The sequence below is a fragment of the Castor canadensis genome, chromosome 3 (genome assembly GCF_047511655.1).
Source record: "Castor canadensis chromosome 3, mCasCan1.hap1v2, whole genome shotgun sequence".
Lineage (NCBI taxonomy): Eukaryota > Metazoa > Chordata > Mammalia > Rodentia > Castoridae > Castor > Castor canadensis.
Genome location: NC_133388.1, coordinates 147,620,594 through 147,627,863, shown reverse-complemented (window position 1 = coordinate 147,627,863; position 7,270 = coordinate 147,620,594). Strand labels below are relative to the sequence as shown.

At 33.8% G+C, this 7,270-nt stretch overlaps 1 pseudogene; it reads right to left on the bottom strand.

Annotated features, from left to right (window-relative positions):
- Positions 1-590: 590 nt before the first annotated feature.
- LOC141421446 (solute carrier family 7 member 12-like) lies at positions 591-5,543 on the bottom strand (annotated as a pseudogene).
- Between the last annotated feature and the right edge of the window lie 1,727 nt (positions 5,544-7,270).

The window sequence follows — 7,270 nt, the reverse complement described above, 5'->3', positions numbered from 1 at the left end:
GCCTCATATTATTATCAAAAATCAAACTAAAATTTAAAAATTAAAAAACTTTTTGAACTGTAGGAAAGTGTTGAGAAAGAAATTGAACTAAGCTCTCATGACAAACAAAAGAACTTGAATTATAAAGATAGGTACTATGTATCCTTTTGGAATTTTAAAGTTATTGTTTTATTGTACCAGTTTATGGCATATAATGTGATTATTTGATATATGTATACATTAGGTAATGCTCAAATCAGGATTGTCAATATTTCTATTTCACATACATTAAAAATTTTGATTAATGAATAATAGGTATATATGTTATGTGATACAGTGTGATGAAATTAAATTTTATATCTTCTTATCATTACTTTGAGTTTGGAGCCCTAAGCACATTTCTTTTGGTTCAAAAAATTATGTAGCTCAGAGAGTCAGTTTGTTCTATATAGTCTGAGGTATGCAGTAAATGGGAAGCTTTGTGTTTATGAGTATATGCATTTTAAAATAAAGATAATCATTGAGTTCAAACCCCAGTCTTACCAAATGTATTCATTTACTACAATTTTACATATTAAAGTTTTTAAAATTTAAAACATATTTCTCAACTATCAGTTTTTCTCATCCGAAATACATTTATCATTTTCTGTAGATTGTGAAATGTTAACCAACAGTTGTCAATAGCATGTAATTTTGTCAAAATAAACAGAATATTGATTAAGGTGAATATGAAGCCAGTAGCACAGAAGTCCACAGCAAAGAAACATAATCTGACAGATATGCTCTGTATTAGGAGAATGAATCACTGGTACAAAAATTAGAAGCAAAGATGATGCTAAAGATGCAAATACAAATGGCAGCCACACCTGAAAGTAAAAAGAAAATTAAGATTAGTGATGGCTTTGTTCTAAAAATTTCTATGAAATACAAGAATGTCATAAATGTTCTAGAACAGAGAGACGATAACTGCAAATAAAAATTTCAAATTTATTTAGAGGGACGGTCTCAGTGTTATGGCAATAAGTTCATTGTGGACTGAACAATGACAAAACAGTGGAACTGCATTTGTGTATTCACTCTATAGTTTACATGATTTGCTCTTCTATTCATCAGATTGTGCCATTCATTCACTAAGGTCAGTGATTTATTTTCCAGCACAGGAAAAGTTATGACATCATTGGCATAAATCAAACATTAGAAATGTTTTTCAAATATTAGGCTTGAAACATTCTTCAGTTTGGGAATTAGGAGACCCAGCTGTATCATAACTGCAGTATTTTTTTCATATTACTGCTTAAAAGTATTGTGTATTGGTTACTTTTCCTATCCCTATGACAAATACCAGAGAAAAACCACATAAAGGGAGTAATTATTTATTTTGGCTTATGATTTCAGAGGTTGCAGACCATCATGGTAAGAAGGATGTGACACAGCAGAGTGGCTCACACCATGGTGATCAGGAAGGAGAGAGGAGAGAGAAATAGAGATACTGGAAGAGGCCAGGGCAAGGTGTAGTGGCAAGGAAATAATCCCAGTTGTCTACTTCCTCCAGGTAGGCCCCACCTCCTAACATTTCCAGCAACTCCCAAAATAGTGCTACTAGCTGAAGATCTAGATTTCAAGACATGAGTATGTAGGCACCATTTCATATTCAAACCACAACATAGAGTGTACCAATTTACCCTAGAGCAGCACCATCAAATAATGGAAATTGTAGAAAATTAGAGTCAGACAACTATGATAGGAAATAAAAGAATTACTAATTACCAAATTAATCTTTCAGTCTTTCCAGAAATACTCACTGAATTACTTCGATGAACCACTTACTATTTTAGATATTTAGGACAGATAAAGATTCTTTTCCATGTAGCTGGCTGTCACTATCCAGCAGTATAACCATGGGCTAATTAACGGACATCAGATTATTCGTTTGAAAAGTGGTGTCTGATATAATCTTCATCTTTAGAGTTTTTCTTAGAATCACATTCATTACACTTCAGGAAAATGTTCTTAACAAAATGGCACTTCTTAATTCACTTTGTAACAGTTTTATACATTCCATTTCTTACTGTGCTGTAAGGCTAATAAAATACACTATGAATAGATGGGACCTTATTTTCCTGAACTGACTAGATGAGTGCCTGAAACGCAGCAGGTTATCACTGCCATCTATCATCATTCGCTCTTTTCAGAAAGGGTAATGATTAAAGAGGAAGCCATTTTTTGGGAAAAGAAAAATTGAAGGTGTAGGCTATTGTTTTAAAATATGATCAGTGAATGTCTTTGTATATGACTCCCCAAGATAATCAATATTAATACATATTTCTATGGTTCAATGGGGACTGAATCAGAATCCCTAGGGTTGAGCCTGAGAAGTTGAATTTCAGTAAGCTCATTCAAAAGCTTGTTATAATCGCTGGTATGAATTGTGGGATTCTCATTTTACTTTCCACATCATCTTGATAACCAAGAAGTATCTTTAATGGGCCACCTTGATTATATTTATAAGAGAATTAAAGCATAAAACAAAGACCATGGAAACTCCTAGAATTTATAACATATTCTTAGGTATGGCTTATATTATATGAAAAGAAATAACTGAAAATGAGAAAGAAATGATGGAAATAGACATGGATAAGACATAAATTTGTTTACATTAATGCAGGCTACAAAGCCCTCTGTAGATTCAGAAAGTAAGCCATTACAAGATATACATAAATCAGTTATTTAGGAGTGTTCCAAGTAATTCTTAATGCTAAGTTCAGAAAAGTTTTTCCCAATGAGTTCTTTACAAAACAAAGACTCATCACTATATACATATAATTTTCTGATACCAGAATACCTGGTTCCAATTTCAGGAATGCTCTTTTTACTTAGGGTAGTCAATGTGAACCCTAAAACTGTCTTAAACACAGTGGGCTTATAAAAGAATACACATCAGCTGCTTGGCCTTGCATTTACTTATTACTCACTTGTACTTACTTTCTCTGCTGCTGTTGTAACGTTCTTTTTTTTTTTTTTGGCAGTAGTGGTGTTTGAACTCAGGGCCTCATATTTGCTAGGCAAGTGGTCTACCACTTGAGCCATTCTGCCAGCCTCTGCCCCTTTTTTGGCATTGGGTATTTTCGAGATAGGTTCTCAAAAACTGTTTGCCTTGCTTACCTATCTTCCTTATCTCTGCCACCTGAGTAGCTAGGATTATAGGTATAAGACACGGCTACCCAGCTTTTAATGGTCTTTTTGAACAAGAGTCTTATTTTAGGTCTGTTGCATTTGCTTGCTGTGTAGTACTCTCTACATACAAATGCACTGAAATAGTGGGGCAAATAGTGGAAGACATCCAGCTTGTGCTCTTCTCACCAGGCTTTATGCCTGGGCATGGGACTGTGTCTTCCTGGTGGAGGGAATATTTAAAAATGTTTTGTAATGGTTGGGAATATGGTTCAAGTGTAAAATACATTGATAAAACACTTTCCTAGTCTGTATGAAGTCATGAACTCAATTCCCAGTATTAAAAAGAAAAAAAAATTGTACAAAGGCCCCCTAGAATCTTAAGATAGTGATTCTGTCTTAATAGTCAATTTCAACTTCAAAGTCATCCAAGCTGAGGCATTGATTAAAATCTTCTTGTAGGAAATAAAGCCTCTATTAAGGACATGAGGGAAAAGGCTATGTCATGTATGTTTTGTTGTGAGCTGGGTAGATACTTTTGAGTAGGGACAATTCTTTCTCCCCTAAAGAATTGTCACCTAGCTCCTGAAAGATGATGGAGATGATATCTATCTTCTTTTCGAAGAGTCAGTTTTGATCTTTTACACCATAAAAATCAAGCCAAAAGTGTTCCATATCGCAATGGAGGCACAAATCCTATATTTCATACATTGTGCTCATGATTGGGTAGAAGCATTTCACAGTTTAAACAAATTTTAACTATATAAAGAGAATGGAAATTTAATAATGACATTTAAACATTGATTTACCTTATAAGGTCTAGGTAGATCTGGATCCTGGTACCTTAGTTTAAGTAAAGCTATCATATTTAGCCCATCTTTTAAGCAGGATTCTAGTTCCATATATTTTATTAAATAGATTAAGTTTGAAAGTATTATAGCAATAGAAGATAAAATGATAATTGGGTAATAGCTACAACTGGACAAGAGTGTTCATTTAGCGTAGAATAGATCAAAGGTAATTGTCCTTCTTGGCTTATAGAGTAGAATATCCTTGATGTTGAAAGTATTCCAGAAGAAGTAGCATGCAATATTGCAGTTGAAATCCCCAAAGAAATGACCCATTGCATGGAAGGGAATGAGTCACTTTTGCTTGATTGTAAATATGGTAACAATTCTCTACTTCTTCCTGCATCCACACATTTTATAATGTGACTTGCAGCTCCTTTTAAGAGAGGGATTCTCTTTATTTAGTCCTTGAATCTGTTTGGTCTGTTTTGTGCAGTAAAATTCATTGGAAATGGTTGTTGGCCAGCTGTGAGCCTACTCCTTGAGAAGTCTGCAGAGTTATGCTCGCTCTCTTGATTGGTACAGTGCCTATGTGCTATGTTAACAAACCCAGCCTACTCTTAGAGGAAGAGTCAAGACAACCTCTACTAACTGTGGACCCCATGACTCTCACAGCCTTGTTTTACTTACTTACTGTTTTCTCCAACATAAGCATTTGCCCTAATTCATTCATTACAAATATAATCTTGTTTTGTTATTTGCTTCTGAAAGGAGTTGAATCAACCACTATGTGAGACCCCAAAGTACATGGCTAGCCTCAGGGTCATTGGTTTTCCAAAGCACAAAATTCTGTAGAGATATTAATGACCTCAGTAGAGATCAGAACTGCTCTGAACTTATTCCAAGTTGCCAAACTGAAGAATTGTGAGAAAAATAAATGGTTATTTTAAGCCATTAGATTTCAGAAGATTAGATAGCAATAGAATAATAATATAGTCACTAAAACTATTACAAAATAAAAACAAAAGAGGGAAGATATTCAGTAAGGGTAGATAATACATTTTTAACTAAGACAAATGACATGAGAAACATAAGAAATTATGTTTAATTTATAAAATATACTACAAATTGCTCTTAATTATGCACTAAATATTGATTGTAATTAAAATGGAATTAAAATTATATGATACAGCTGTGTTTTCTTGCAATGCAGGACATGATAGTATCTTTCCAATGGCCATTTGTTGAATTAATAGTTTGATTATTTTTATCTCAAGTACTGAGAGACCTACAAGTTTGCCTCTGTATATTTGAAAATTAAAAGTGTTAAGCTTTGTTTTTCTAGGTATCACTGATCAAAAACTGAAATAACTTAGTAGTTGTGTTGTCAATGTTAAAATCTACAGAGATGCCATTACTATCTAATTTTGAGTTTGTTCACTCTACTCAATTTCATGATTTTAAGCTGCAGCTCAAACGCTTCAGGACTATATTTGTACAGGTTTTGGAAGGCACTTGGGATCAAGGAATATTGACATTAGAATCAATCTTACCATCAAGCAAGATGCAAGCATCTAAATCAGGCTGAGAGCATCCAGGTAGCATTGTGGGGGATGCAGAGATGATAGTGTCTATTCAGGAAATGGCATGTTATTTTGAAAGGGTGATGTGTCTGTGTGCAGGAAGATGATATCAAAGAGGATAGAAAGTGGGGTTTGAATGAGATCTTGTTCTGACCTGGCTATGGTCAGCTGGGAAGTGGATATTTGATTTGAAAACATGTGGCATTGAGGTGATCGTGTTGTGGTTGAAGCAGATATGAGTGAGACTGGGAAGAGATGAAGAACAAGACAATGGAGAATTTAAGCAGGAATGTGACCTCATTGGATTTGTGTTCTGTGAAATAACCCATAGAAACAGAGGAAGCTTGGATTGGAGGTAGTGTGTAAATAGGAGGTAATTGTGAGAAAAATGAAGGTAAGAAAAGTGGAGCATGGACGAAGGCACAAGGAGTGGGAATGACTGGGAGAAAATACTTGGACAAATGTTAATAAGGTAAATTTTCACAGAACTTGTTGACTGATTTAAAACATAAATTGTAATTCCTCCCCTCATTTTGATAGTTAATTTCCTTTAGGATATTTCAGTATTATTGTGACATTTTATATTGGGAAGATACAATGGTAACAAGTTTTTGCTTACATTTTGCAACTTATGTTTGTGTTTCAGTTTTTTAATCAATTATTGCAAGTCTCAGAAAAGATGTATAAAGCCAACTTTTCAGATTTTGTACTATGTTATATAATCCTCTGTTGGTAGAGAGAAATATACCTCTGAGTATATCTGGATAACCACTGCCTTTGTAATTTGTGTTTTTGCTGTTGTACTATTTAGGCTTTTCTCAGAATCTTTTTTAGTTTCTTGTTTTTCCAGATAACTGTATTTATATATTTTCAACAGTAGCTAATTTTTAAAAAAGTGTATTTTTTCTGATTTTTTTCTGATAAACTTCAAATGCTGTTTTGTCCTTTTTAAACTAAATTGAAAATTTAAATGTCTATCTGTTCATGTCTGTAGGTATGTGTCACGTGATTCTATATATTAATAAGACTTGTTTATTGCATGTATTTATTGATACTTTTGCATTGCTAATAAGGCCTAATGGAGGTGGTAATGCTTTGATCTGGTTTACATGAATATAGCATTTTAGCATGATGGTTTATAAATGGGTTTTAGAATCAGACAACCTTGATTTGAATGTTGTTTTTAATCAATTACTCTGAGACTTTGAATATCATACTTAGTGGAACTGTGAAGAGTACTTTTGAATACTAGATTTTACAACTTGCTGTCACATTTACAAGCAATTATTAGCAATATATTAGAAAAGCGGTAATTTTTTTTATAATGAGAAGAGTATGATTGATTGTAGATGGATGCCAATGAATACATTGCTTAACTTCTCTGAGCTCCAATTTCCTCATCTAAGAAATGAAGGTTGTCTGGTTTATTTTAACAGTTATTTTGACCATAGGTATGTGGGTATACCCTAAAGTATGATACATCTAAACAAAGTACTTCCTCCTTGCTTTCTTGCCTTGTTTGATCATGTTTCTCCTCATCATTTTTCAATTCCTTCTTCCTCTTCCATGTTTTTAGCGGTAACAGGGTTTAAACTTAGGGCCTTGCACTTGCTAGTCAGGGGCTCTATCACTTGAACTATACCCCCCCAGGCCTTTTTTTTTGCTTTTAGTTATTTTTCAAATAAGGTCTCATATTTTTGCTGGGTCAGCTTGAACCATGATCATACTGTTTATGCTTCCTGCATAGCT